The sequence below is a fragment of the Amblyomma americanum genome, chromosome 1 (genome assembly GCF_052857255.1).
Source record: "Amblyomma americanum isolate KBUSLIRL-KWMA chromosome 1, ASM5285725v1, whole genome shotgun sequence".
Lineage (NCBI taxonomy): Eukaryota > Metazoa > Arthropoda > Arachnida > Ixodida > Ixodidae > Amblyomma > Amblyomma americanum.
Genome location: NC_135497.1, coordinates 519082224 through 519096680, shown reverse-complemented (window position 1 = coordinate 519096680; position 14457 = coordinate 519082224). Strand labels below are relative to the sequence as shown.

The 14457-nt window shown below is 46.5% G+C and overlaps 2 non-coding genes across 2 annotated transcripts; both read left to right on the top strand.

Moving 5' to 3' along the window:
- The first annotated feature begins 385 nt into the window (after positions 1-385).
- Positions 386-547, top strand: LOC144116870 (U1 spliceosomal RNA). The gene has a single exon (XR_013311988.1). It is a non-coding gene; the product is annotated as a U1 spliceosomal RNA (small nuclear RNA).
- A 1392-nt stretch (positions 548-1939) lies between these two features.
- LOC144116886 (U1 spliceosomal RNA) lies at positions 1940-2101 on the top strand. Its single transcript, XR_013312001.1, has one exon. It is a non-coding gene; the product is annotated as a U1 spliceosomal RNA (small nuclear RNA).
- Positions 2102-14457: the final 12356 nt, after the last annotated feature.

The window sequence follows — 14457 nt, the reverse complement described above, 5'->3', positions numbered from 1 at the left end:
ATTGCGCATCCACTCGTCGAAACCGCCATTCTGAGATAAGCCCTAAATGCAGGAGCGGCGCCCTCAAGGGAAACTAGTGTAACGGCGAACCACGATTCACCGTTGACCGCGCTGCATTTTGCAAGGGTGCGCATGGCGAGAGTTTGAGATAGCAAACACTGGCAAAGCGCGCCGCCACTGCTGCACCCTTCTCTTCCAGCCCACACAACGTGTCCTTTGAAACACGCACGCATTTGTGCGTGTGGTTGCATTATGTTCAGTAGCAGGCTTTTCGGGGGAGGGATTTTTAGCTTGGTGTAAGAAATGGCACAACAAGCGCTATCTTCACTGACGCAAGATGGTGGGACGCCTAGCATGGCATGCCTTCACATGTGCTTTCGCCAGCATACTTACCTGGTGTCGGGTCACCGGCGATCATGAAGGTCGGGGCCCCGTGCCGAGGCCTTCCATTGCACTTCGGTTGGCTGAAGCGCGCCACTACCCCTAACTGGGGCAGATGGGACACGTAATTTTTGGTAGTGGGGCTCGGCGTCCGCGCCAGCCCCTGCCATGACAAAATCAAAAAAGAGACAGTAACGCAGAAGTTATTTCCGTGTAGGTATTCATTGCGAGTCGTAAAAATCTCCCTCTGCTGACGGAGCGGGACATCGGCGCCATGAATGGGATTCCCTGCTGGGGATGCCTGGAAATACTGGTTCAAAGATGGACACAAAACGCGTTACCAAGTTCTGCAAAGCCTATATAGTCACCTTTTCGGCATTTTCTCCGCAGTTGGTGTCGACAAGTGTCAGCTCGTTTACTTTTGTTATTGTCACACACTTCTACCGACGCCAAATTCGCGACGTTCGCATCCCATTAGCGTAGCCTTCGCGTGAAGGAAGGTGTAAAACAAAGAAACAAACAAACAAACACGAGTGAAGCATTGCACGCTCCGTTTCCTGCCTCGTCCCACTTTTGCCTTGTAGCAGCCTCTAACTACAACACAACAAAATCGACCAGCTGTGAATCCTGTCGAAGCAGGCATATGCCGAGAGGGCACAAGAAGATCAGTCGGTCGGGGTGGGTGAAGTAGAGAGCAAACGGAAGTACCGAAAATGTGATCATGAGCATTGTCCAGCTGTGGCAGGACCTCGGACTTGCCCCCACCGACACAAGGTTACAGCGGGAGTCGACGGGGCTTCGCGAGCACTGTGGTGTGCAATGAGAGAACGAGTGGCTCGTAAGAAGAGAGGAAGAAAGGAGGAAGGAAAGGGAGCACCGGCTGCGCGCCACGTCCCTGTTTTCTCTTGATCTCCGACGGTTTTCTCGGCGTCTCTTTCGCCATTACTGGTGAATAGCTAGCTAGGTGGCAAGCTAGCCATGGCTGCTGTGGTTGCTAGGTTGCGCTGCTGGCCCGCTGCCAACGCCCTCGAGAGCAGCAGTCATTGATCTGGACGGCTCGCTCTTGAGACACAAACAACGAGTGCAGATGGAGGGGCGCCCGGGCGCTTCCTGCTCCGCTAGGCGGCCCCGTATTTTCCTTCCTTTTTACTATTTTTTAATAAAAAACCACTACCACCACCACCAGGGTGCGGTCCTGCTAGCTCATGCGCAGCAACCGTCCTCGGTAGCCTACTGAACCACCGCAGCGGGTGTGCTCGTATTTCACAAGACAGCAGATCATCACGCAATGCGCCAGAGCACATGAATGCATCCCATTTGCGCATTCCACCCCTGCGGTTCCTTGCGAATTATTTATGACAACTGACTTTATATTAGATTGATTCACCAAACCTTGATTTACATATTTGTGCGTGTGGCTGCATTATGTTCAGTAGCAGGCTTTTCGGCGGAGGGATTTTTAGCTTGGTGTAAGAAATGGCACAACAAGCGCTATCTTCACTGACGCAAGATGGTGGGACGCCTAGCATGGCATGCCTTCACATGTGCTTTCGGCAGCATACTTACCTGGTGTCGGGTCACTGGCGATCATGAAGGTCGGGGCCCCGTGCCGAGGCCTTCCATTGCACTTCGGTTGGCTGAAGCGCGCCACTACCCCTAACTGGGGCAGATGGGACATGTAATTTTTGGTAGTGGGGCTCGGCGTCCGCGCCAGCCCCTGCCATGACAAAATCAAAAAAGAGACAGTAACGCAGAAGGTATTTCCGTGTAGGTATTCATTGCGAGTCGTAAAAACGCCCCGCTCTGGCGAGAGTGTGCTGTGGTGCGACGTCATCAAAAGCTTTACGGTGCGGGTGGAGTGGTAGTCATAGCGTACGGACGGAATTGATGTGGTGAGGGGGAGCCACTGCGCGTGCGCAAGAGGGGTCCGGTAAACCGGTATACTTCGTCTCCGGGCCTGCCGTCGGCGACAGCGACCACCACAGCGAGTATCACGTTATCACGAACTCTTCAGCTTGTTTCCCGTGGGTCGAAAGGGGAACACCTTTCGGCCGCCGCCTGGGGCGCCTTTTCGAGCGACGGGCAGGATAGGTGGCGCCCCATGCCTGTTGCGTGTATCGTGCGCGACGCAGCATGCAGTGAGCATTAGCGCTTCCGCCCGCCGTTGCAGCCAGCGCCCCCCAGTGGCGAACGGGGCGCAATGCAACCACGCCTTCTAGCTTGTGACTCGACAAAGCTGAACACTCCATGCACGCTCAACGACAAACAGAGGAGGCTACGAACAAGCTGCCTTGAGCCGGGAAGGGCACGCCACTCACGCGCTGTTTGGACTGGTTTATGGGCGTCTGTACTTCTACTGCGTTTATGTGCCTTACGATCTTTCCGGTGAACAAATGAATAAATGGTAGTGGCACTCAACTGGTAGGCATGAGTGGTCCTATATTGAGACTGCCTGCGGTCTCTCAAAATGAACTCGAAGAGGAATTAGTACAGGCCAGGAATCACTCCGCCGTGCGTGGGTTCATTTTCTCGCTAACCAAAGGCTTACCAGTCAGCACGATGGCAAGACGGGCGAGTTGGTGATACATACTTCTGCGAGAATAGCGAAATAGGCGAGGACAACAAGGAAAGAAAACAACAGGACCAGCGCTAACTCACAACTGAAGGTTTGTTCACAGGAAGCAAGGAAGATAAAGCGGGCTAACAAACAAGATAGCAAAGCAAACAGACGTGCAGCTACGTGGAATCGAGGAAACGAACCTCACTGCCATGCAGGCATACCGACGGGCTGCTAACACACAATCTAGGTTATTTCGTCTTGTAAAAAGCCTTCATAATCTGCCTGGTTAACTGTGTTGGGTAACTGTACGATACATCACTGTGATGAAAATAGGGAAGCAAGATATGCAGTCTCTAAGATGATTAGTCAGGCCAAGCTAGCGGCTATCGCTTTTTTCGGTTCGCAACTTCCGCGTCTTGTGGTAGACTGTTGCTACAGCAAGGACTTGTATCTGCCTTTTTGATAAATGCAAGGATGATGCGAGAGCTGGCGACGGTGATTCAAAGACGAGGTGTTGTTTATGGCACGCCAAAAAATTCGTTTCGCGCCTATATATTTATAAGCTGGCGCATATGTTTTCTTTCTGTCAGTAAAGAGAACTAATCAACGGTTTGGAACATTCTAAGTGGTCCATGATTGGGGAAATCAATTGAGCTATCTGGTTAGAACGAAAAAGCAGCTTAGCTTGTTTGCGGCGGGCTTCATTCAAATCTTGATGGGCGCTGATTAAAATTACTATTTTCGAGTGCACTCTGGCTGCCCATTCGTTCAAGTAACGCATGCGGCATGTTTACTTGCAGTCGATACGTGGTGGCACGCTTAAATCCGGCTCTTTTTTATTTGCAGTTAAATAAGACTAGACTTGAACTATACATGTCTGGACTATGCAGTTTGCTCAAGGACTTGTTTACTGCTCTTGAAGTGAACACCAGCTTGAAGGAGCTACGCAATGCCTTCGGCACAGTTGATGCTAGCTGCGGAGATGCTTTGGGCTCTGCAATTTCCAAGAACGCCTGCCTGCTCTACCTGGGCTTGTGTGGGCAAATTGCCGATTACTGCATAGCGCGCTTGGCAAAGGCGCTCTCACAGAACGCCACACTAGACAAGCTGCACTTCGAGGGCTGCAGTCAAGGCTTCAACGGCGTCTTGGCTTTGTGTGATACGCTACGCACCAACAAGACTTTGAAAGAGGTGGGGCTTCCGCACTTCCTAGCGGGTGACTCAGAAAGGTACGACATCATCCGTCTACACCTATTTTTTGTTGACTGTTTTTTGAACAGTAATTCCTAAAAAGTTTCATATTTTCATGACACTTAAATATTATTTTTGATAGCGAAGTCAAGGGAATAATGTGACTGTTATTACGTGAAAAGCCTAACTTCCGGTTAATTTCAACTTCTTCGTTAGCATCCTTAAAAAAATGTCATGCTGAATGTCATGCCGAAACGTCAGAAACACTAGAAGAAATCAAACAGGACTTAAACAACATCCAGGACCGTGTTTCTGTAATAGAGAAAAGTATGTCCGCTGTACTTGATATGAAGAAAAACTTCGACACCGTGTCTTCTTCTGTAAAAGACGTCAAGACAAATATACGCAAAACAAACAATGAACTTACAGGTGTAGTCGAAGACATGAACAACAGAATGAGAAGGAACAACTTGATTATTAAAGGGCTCGCTGAAGAAGAACATGAAGGGTATGCAGAAACAGAAAAAATAGTTAAGGACTTCTTTAGCGATCATCTTAATATACAGTGCGGTGACATCGAACGTGCCCATCGCCTTGGCCAGCCACGTTCTGATCAAGCTCGACCAATTATAGTTAAATTTCTGAACTTTAAATCTAAACTCGAAGCATTTCAGAATGCACATAAACTAAAAGATCTTACGGAACCAAAAGTTTGGCTAGACGAAGACTTCTCCCCGAAGGTTCTACATGCTCGGAAAAAGCTGCGCGACTTCGCTAAAGCGAATATCAGAGAAAACGAGCGCTATTCCGTGAGATTTGACAAGCTTCACATGAAAAATGGTGTTTACCGGTATGATTCGGCAACAGACAGCGTGAAAAAACTTCCTTCCAGGCATACGCCCCCCGACAATTGACAGTGTTCCGCAAAGAAAGCCAACTGTAACAAAATCAAACCAATCTCCTTGATCTTGGCAAACTTCCGCAGCATACATAACAAAGTAGACGCACTTAAAGCCATTGCACATTCCTGCTCAGCTGATATCATCGTGGGCACGGAAACGTGGCTGACCGAAGACGTTGCATGTCACGACATCGCGCTTCCATCATCGTTTGTGTTATTTAGGAAAGATAGGGTTGATTCTCGACGAGGAGGAGGAGTGCTAATTGCGATTAACAAAGACTTTAATACATCTCTTATTCCTATCGACTCTCCCTTAGAAATAGTCTGGGTTTCTGCTCAACTTGGTCATATGCTTTGCATTATAGGCGCCTGTTATAGACCACCAAGTAGCCATCCTGAGTTTATTGAACTGTTAAACGACGCTATCGAGCAGATCCTTGCCAAGCACCCGAATTGCCTCCTATTTCTAGCTGGTGACTTTAACTTTCCTGCGATTAACTGGACGACGCTAACTGTTGAGTCCGATAGTAATCGACAAGAGAACATTAACTTCCTTCATTTACTTCAATATCACCAGCTCACCCAAATTGTTCACGAGCCCACTCGCGGTAACCATATCCTGGACCTTATCCTAACAACCCATCCTGAACTCTCAGACATCCACGTCTTAGAAGAAATAAGTGACCACAAAGTTGTGCATTGTTCTCTTCTAATTCCACGGACCGACAAAACAAAAACCAAGAAGCTTATCTACAACTACGCACGTGCGGATGTTGAAAAAATGAACCTGTTGCTGGAAACTTTCACAAGCAGTTTTCAGGCCAATTTTCATAACCGCACGACTAATGAAAATTGGAAGTTGTTTCGTGAGAAACTCAGAGAAATTGAAGATTCATGCGTGCCAAAACGAATGATAAGCACACGTACTAACGATCCTTGGTTCACCGCAGATGTCAATAGGGCACTAAATAGGAAGAAAAGAGCATTTAGAAAAGCGGTTCGATCAAAGGAAGCTACAGACTGGGAAAGCTACAAAAACATTTCCAAAATAGCTGAGAAACAAATTTCTGAAGCCAAAGACAAATACTTTAATTTTACACTTCCTAGTTTGATCAGAACTGACCCCAAGAAATTTTGGAACACTGTTAACCCTAAAAGCGCTAGTACGGTTCCTGTTCTTTTGGATGTAAACGGCAGCCCCCTACCTATAGAACAATGTGCAGAGCAATTCAATAGCCACTTTTCACAAGTTTTTACGGACGAATTGCCCATTTACAATCCCCTCCTGCTTCCTGAGGCCCATATCCTGATTCCCTTTTCACCCATTCACATATCTGCGCTTGGCGTGGCTCGTGCAATTGAACGCCTATCTCACCACACTAGCCCAGGACCCGATGGTATCAACGCGAAACTGTTAAAGATAACCTGCCAGCACACAGCTTTCCTGCTATCTCTCATTTTCCAGCAGTCACTCGATACGACATGTGTGCCAGAAGATTGGAGGTCCGCTTATGTAATCCCGGTATTTAAATCTGGAGACAGGTCCGTTCCTAATAATTACAGGCCGATTTCACTAACCTCGATATGTTGCAAGGTACTCGAACACATAATATACACTAACATTATGACTCATCTTAACCAGAACAACTTGCTTCATAACAACCAGCATGGCTTCCGCAAACATTTATCGTGTCAGACACAGTTATTTGAGTTAATAACGGACCTTCATCAAGCAATCGACTCTTCCCTCTACATTGACTCCATCTTCATTGACTTCTCTAAAGCCTTTGATCGCGTGCCTCATAACCGCCTGATGATAAAAATACGAAACCTGCAGCTGGACCAACATACCACGCAGTGGATTAACGCATTTCTAACAAATCGCTTTCAGTCAGTTAAGTTAGGGAGCTTCTCATCAAGACGTACAGGTGTTGATTCAGGAGTTCCCCAGGGTACGGTGCTGGGTCCACTGCTTTTCTTAATATATATTAATGACATCACGTCGAACATAACATCCACAATACGATTCTTTGCAGACGACTGTGTGATTTACCGAGCAATATCGAGCCCTTGCGACATCGTTGCTCTCCAGACTGATCTTGACGAGCTAACTCATTGGTGCGACAGGTGGCAAATGGTAATTAACGCAGATAAAACTAAACATATTAAGTTTACTTCCACTGCAAGCCCGAGTCCTAATGCCTACACAGTTAATAATACTATCATTGAAACTGCAGCGTCGGTAAAATACCTCGGTGTAAATTTTAACTCTAATTTATCCTGGAACACTCATATTGAACTGATCACTGCCAAAGCCTTAAAAAAACTTGGTCTTCTTAAACGCCGACTACACCTAGGCAACCAGGACACAAAACTGAATGCATTCAACATGCTAATCAGGCCTGCGATCGAATACGCGTCAGTGATCTGGAACCCTCATCATACCTATCTTATTAACATGTTGGAATCCATACAAAATAAGGCTGCTCGATTCATCCTTTCCCGTTACTCTAGATAGCAAAGTGTAACAGCACTGAAAACATCGCTCCATCTCCCGCCTCTGGTCATGCGCAGAAAATTCAGCCGCTTATCTTTTTTTCCACACTCTTTACCACAGCAACACACCATTTGCAAGTTCACATCTTCTCCCGGCACCGCACACATCGGCTCGTGTAGACCATATCAAGAAGACTAAACCCATTTTCGCTCGGACAGAACGATACAAGTACTCACCTTTGGTCCTGGCTATTGAAGAGTGGAATTCGCTTCCGTCTAGCATTGCGAATATCACTGGAACATCATCATTTCAAACAGCTCTTTGGTCTTACTTAGAAAATTCCAATGTAGAATGATGTGCGTTTTTTTTTTTGCTTCAGTGTGTGCGTGTCGGCCCAAACGTTCCTCGAAATGTTAGATTCCATCCTTTGTAACTTCTGAAGGTGTAATTTTTGTTATTTTGATTTGTGGGATTTGTTACATGCGCATTTTTCCTAGCACCTGTTCATAGCCACTTTTTCCTATTAACTTGTACCCTACTTCTTAACTTGTTTATTTCTGTGTTCAGCCGTTTATGTTTTGTGTTGTATATTTAAGTTTTCCTTGATGAATCCCCCCCTATGTAATGCCCGCATTGGGCCTTTAGGGTATTGAAATAAATAAAAAATAAAAAAATAAATTACTTCAAATAGTGCGTAGCACGTACCTCACTAAGGTCGGTAGTAAAGTGGCAGAACATGGGTAATGGTAGTGGTGTAATTAGATTTCATTCAGAAGAACTCTGTCATCGAGATTCAACTGACAGTCATGTGGCTCCAAAGAGTTCTGACGTCACTGTATATACAGACTGCGTAGTAATTTCATTTCTGTCCACTACATTCAAAATCTAGTTGAAAGAAAAACAAAATACAGACCCCTGTAATGAGAGCAGTGAAACTGTATCTTGCAGGTTTTAAGAAGTGTGCCGTACTTGCGAGAGCTGCCGTGAGTAACGCGGTTGCGTTTACATAAGCACACCATATCTTTAAATCTTCGCCAGATATCGCAGCAATGCAATGTCGTCAATACAATGTTTTTTTTTATTTGTGTGTTATGCGAATGCGGGACACAAGGCTGTGTCATACGAGTCCGCGTCTCTTCGAAGTGATTTTATTTTTTATATTGGTAGCTGTACTCAATGCAAAAGTAGCTCACCATTCCGTGCCTAACCCGCCGGTGTGGCTCAGTGGTTAGGGCGCTCGGCTACTGATCCGATGTTCTCGGGTTCGAACCCGTCCGCGGCGGCTGCGCTTTTATGGAGGCAAAACACTAAGGCGCTCGTGTGCTGTGCAATGTCAGTGCACGTTAACGATCCCTAGGTGGTCGAAATTATTCCGGAGCCCTCCACTACACCTCTCTTCTTTCACTTCCTCCTTTATTCCTTCCCTTACGGCACGGTTCAGGTGTACAACGATATATGAGACAGATACTGCGCCATTTCCTTTTTCCAAAAGCCAATTATATTTATTACTCCGTGCCCGATTTGACCTTGGTTTAACCTTGAGAAGTACAGTATAGCGACAGATTGACCTTGGCAGATTTGGACCAAAATCAATGTCCGACCATAATTAGCCGTGCTCGGCATGATGGCGACCTCCAAGTTTGCCCCGGGTCATTTCCAAAACTTTGCCCAGGCCACACCCTAGATATGACCTTGGCCGATTTGGACCAAAATCGATGTCCAACCGGAATTGAGCGTGCCCGACACGATGGCGACCTCCAAATTTGGCGCGGCTCACCTCTCAATTTCACCTTGGCCGATTTGGACCAATATCGATGTGCAACTATAATTGAGTGTGCCCGACACGATGGCGGCCTCGAAATTTGGCCCGGGTCGTTTCCAAAATTTTGCCCGGGCAACCCCCGTAATTTGACCTCGGCTGGTTGGTTCATGGGGGTTTAACGTCCCAAAGCGACTCAGGCTATGAGAGACGCCGTAGTGAAGGGCTCCGGGAATTTCGACTACCTGGGGTTCTTTAACGTGCACTGACATCGCACAGTACACGGGCCTCTAGAATTTCGCTTCCATCGAAATTCGACCGCCGCGGCCGGGATCGAACCCGCGTCTTTCGGGCCAGCAGCCGAGCGCCATAACCTCTCAGCCACCGTGGCGGCTTTTGAGCTCGGCTGACTTAGACAAAAATCTATGTCCAACCATAATTGAGCGTTCCCAACATGATATGGCGACCTCCAAAATGGGCGTTCACAGAAAGGCGACAGCGAGACGTGTTGGAAGATATCGATATAAACGTGACATCTGAACAAACGCATTACGTTAGCTTGTATGTAGTAAAGAGAAGGTTATTCGCGATAAGAGCACAGCAGAGTGTATTCTGCTCTGGGCTGTTGCTTTCTGTCAACAACATAGATTTTTTTATACCACGTTCAGTCGGCAGAGAAATTTAGCACAGCGAACTCGTATACCGGTTTACTGAACGCCTCATGCGCACGCGCAGTGGCCCCACCTGACTGCACCCATGTAACTGCACATGTGCACGGGAGGCATCCGGTAAACCGGTTTACGTCTTCGCTGGTACGTCTCCAGTATGATAAAAACGTCTATTAGAGAGATTTAGCATAGCAGAGTTGTATACCAGGGCGCACGCACGAGGTGTCTGGTAGTCCGGTATTCGTCTCCGCTAGCACGCCTTCGCCAAGTTGAATCGCTCTTATTCACTGAAGATGACCGCGTGTATTAAATGTCCTGGCCATGGTCACTGAGTGCTTAATTTGTGGAGTACTCTGTGTCATGCGCCTAGCTCACCTATCTCCACTGAACGCCTTTTTTCGGCGAAGTTTGCAGATTCTCGCCAGCAAAAGTGCTGGCGTGCTTGCCGACCTTGTTCACGTTTTTCCTGCCCTTGGCATCCCACTCTGTTTTCCTTACACTTTTCTGGTTATGTCTGTCACATATTAGGCCCTGCCCAAAAATCACTCATGCTGGATTGCAGCTAAGTTATAAACAGCTACAGTTTTTTGCCCTATAATTCTTGCTGCTTTCTTGGCGGACACAATATGCTTCCGAAGTGAAAGCTTTGCATTGTCCCATCTTGCAGGATCGCGTTGGCAGACAAGCTAGTGGATGTCGATGGCTGCAGTCGTGTGCATCTACCCTATATGAAGGACCCCTACCTGTCAGAATTGGTGTGTCTGGCTTCTCTTGCAACGTGCGCCACAGAGCTCGACGAGATGTACACTCACGGCTTCCGCGACATGAACGTCAAACTTCTTTTCGACGCCCTATCCTCCAGCATCCGTGTTAGTTCATTGAGCACTGTAATCTACCGAAATGAGTAAGAAAACATAACAGCCCTTTGCAACGTGCTGAAAACCAACGGGTTCATCAGGCGGGCCTGTATCGCCTTCCGAAGTGACGAGAAGTTTGTTCAAGAACTCTTGTGTGCCCTGAGTGTCAATCGAAACAACTGAAATAGGCCTAAAATACAATGCACTAGAAATGGGAAATGTTTTAGCGCTGTCAGATTACTTTGCTTACAACAGGACTGCTGACAATTTCCAGCTTTCTTACGATGGTGACTTTTGTGGCCCGTTCCTTACGGAGCTGTCACGAGGTGTGTCGATGAACCCGATTATTGTGGATTTAACAGTGGGAGAAGAGTGGAACGACCACTCAACCTTGGTTATTTCCAACACCATCCGACGGAATAAGGCTGCTTTGAATTATGCTCTCGGGTTTGTTTTCCGGTGTGGTACAGACCCATGGTGCGCTGAGGCATTCGAGCTTTTCTCCGAAACACCTGGCTTCGCTGCGCACGTGAGGAAGACTTTTGGACTAATGAAACGCGAAGCAGTGGTGGAGATAGCCTCAGCAAAGAACTACTTGTTGGACAATTATTTTGTGCTCACGGGTGTTGTGCAGCATTCCGTCGTGTGCTAGACTGCACGTGGCACGAGCGTTCAGTGCGATGAGCTCAACACAGACTGTTGGCGTGCCATTATGCGTCATCTCAAAGTCTCAGATGTGTTGGCCTAGCTGCGATATTGTTCTCTGCATTGCTGCTCACGACAGTTCGCCATCCATTAGACACATCAGGGCTCGGTAAAAGGACACAACTGGGAACACTTCTCAGCAATGCTGCCAAACTTGACATGTTTGCAAGTTGTGCTTCAGTGCTCTAAAAGTACAACGTTTTCAGTGCCGTTCTGTGTTCTCATGTCAAGCTTTCTTCAGCATGGAAAGCGCAGCACTTGTGCGCTTTTCGTTCTTGCGGGAATAAAATCTCCATTAGGCAGCAGCATGTGGCAGAAAATCAAGTATAAACGAGAACAAATGAAAAAATACACAGTAATGAGAAATAAACACAAGAGATCACTGCGGCTGCTCGCATTGGAGAAACACGAAAGCACTGACACATTCCTCAGCACTCGCCGCCTTTGAAATTTGGCGTCATGGTTGCTTTCTCATCCGCTTAATTCTTTTTTTCCCATTTACATAATTACTCAATTTAATTAACCAGTTTTGCTCTCATTATGCCCTCTTTTTCTCTCACTAATATTTGGGGCTTTCAAATTTGGCACCATGGTTGTTTTCCCACCCACTTACTATATACCCGTCCAGCCTATTCGACCGTCCATTGACATTAGTTTCTAAATAATTGAATAATATATTCCAATCAAACTTTTTGTTCTATTTATTATCACTCATCGAACAGATTTCAATTCATTCCCTTACAAATATTATTCTTGAGACAGTGTCGGAGTTCTCATGAGCAGACTCAACATGCACTGTTGAATTTGTGTTGGGACTAAGATGGCCTAGTGTTGGTGATTTATTGAGGCAGAGTTGAAACTCAATGAAAAAGCAAACACCATGCCAGAGTTGAGAATTCCCAATGCCTATTCAAAGTGTTTTCAACTAGTAGAGTTAGGCGCCTAGTTGCAATTGATTTGTAGCCGGTCGTTAGTAATAGCCATACCAGGCTTTATAATTTCTAAAACGCTATTACCCTTGGTGCTGTGGCTCGAGAAAATTTGGCTCTTTTGACTAGTTACATGCAATGAAAAGATTGCTTTGCCTGCGTGCTTTTCGAAAGCTCATGCATGCATTTTGACACGATGTATACACAAATTTTGTCGAGCCACAGCGCCGAGGATAATCGCGTTTTCGAAATTCTAAGAACTGATATAGGTATTACTAACCTCCGCCAAAAACCCTAACTGTAACTAGGCGCCTAACTTTACTAGTTAAAAGGCAATTATGAAAAATTAGTTAACCAGCTTACTATTGACGATTCACTGGTTTACTGGTGTCCGTCAACACTGCTAAAACTGTGCTGAAAAAGCCAATTTTTTACCTCAAAAAGCTTATTTTTTAATTTATGAAAGCCTTCCCTGAAACACCTGGTACATGCGGCTAAGGGCCGCACTCGTGTATTGGCCGCTTTCCAAACCTGGGAGCCGCAATCTAAAAAGAAAACAAAAACACCAGACGCTGAGGCAGCGTATGATCGAGCGTTAGCTCTAAGTTTTTTGTTTTTGTACCCATATTCACTATATCCGGTACAGATGTCGTTATGAGAACTTCTTGTTGGTCTAGTTGGTAATTGATCATTGTAATTTAAAGGCGCCAAAAACCACACACGCACACACGAGAGAAGAGAACGAGACAGAGCGCCTCCGGATGCCTACATCAGAAACCCGTTTTGTTGCCAACGTATACAGCATAAGAAGACAAATCGTTTGACACCACTTCGAACGTCCTACGCCAAGAAGTTTGGTCGCAATTTACGTCTGAATATCCAAGAAACTCTGGCTTTGGAGACCAAAGGTCGTCGGTGCAAGTCCCTATAATATGCTAAGCTTTGATTCGACTAGTAATTTTATGGTCCATAACCCCCTGAATCGTTTGAAACCAAATATTCTACGCCAATAAGGTGGTTCACAATCTGTGTACCATTGGTACCACTCAATGGACCAGTTCGACTGTTTGCACGCTGGGGTATATAAAGAGAAACGAAGCGTTCGTAGCATATGCCGCACGTGGGCGCTGCTTATAAGTGGACGTTGCTGCTATGCAACCGGTTGGGTCACACGGTATGGTACAACCCTGGTATATGTTGATGAACCACCTGGTATCTGGTGATAAACGAACAGCGATGGTTATGTATTATGATGGCCGTGTTGGTCACGTGATATGCGAATTTTGTTTATGCAAACGCTAAGCGCGGCGGCCGCCATTTTTCGACAATTACCTTGTGTTGCATACTGACTCCACCCTGCGTAACGAGAGCAGTAGAGCTAACGCTCCAAAAATGTATATATCGGCTGCAATCGATTGCCCTGCACGCAAGCTCGCGTTTCTCGAGGAGCTGCCAATGATGACAAGCTGCCTGCTTCGATCATCTTTTTCCAGCATGCACCGCTGTGTTGCTGAGTGCTATCTATGGGTGTCCTCAACTTTCTCCCGCGCAATTAGACATGGTTTTCATTTGTGCTGCACCTTGAGCCGTTCGTTTTGCCAGTCTGCAACAGGTGACAGCTTCCGACGAGATACAGACGCTCAACCACGTACGATGCAGCTTTCCAGTTGTCGCATGCGCCGAACTGCACGGAAAAGCGCGCAGGTAGATGACAAATGCGTGCAAAGGTAGTGTGGCGAGAAGAAAGAGCTCGCCGCCATAAATAAAAGCAGGAAGGCATTCCGCGGAAGGGAGTACGAGGCACCAGGTATGGACAAAGCCATGCGCTATATTGGTTCGTGTTGATAATATATAAAGAAATGTTGGTTAGTGCGGGCTGAGCAGAGTACAAGGTGCATAAGACGGTACTTTTATTTGACATGCCTGTCTTTGCAGAATGGTGCCAAACTGTAATGGACAGCAAAGTAGTTTCAAAAGAATACAGCTTAGAAATTTAAATGAAAAATTTC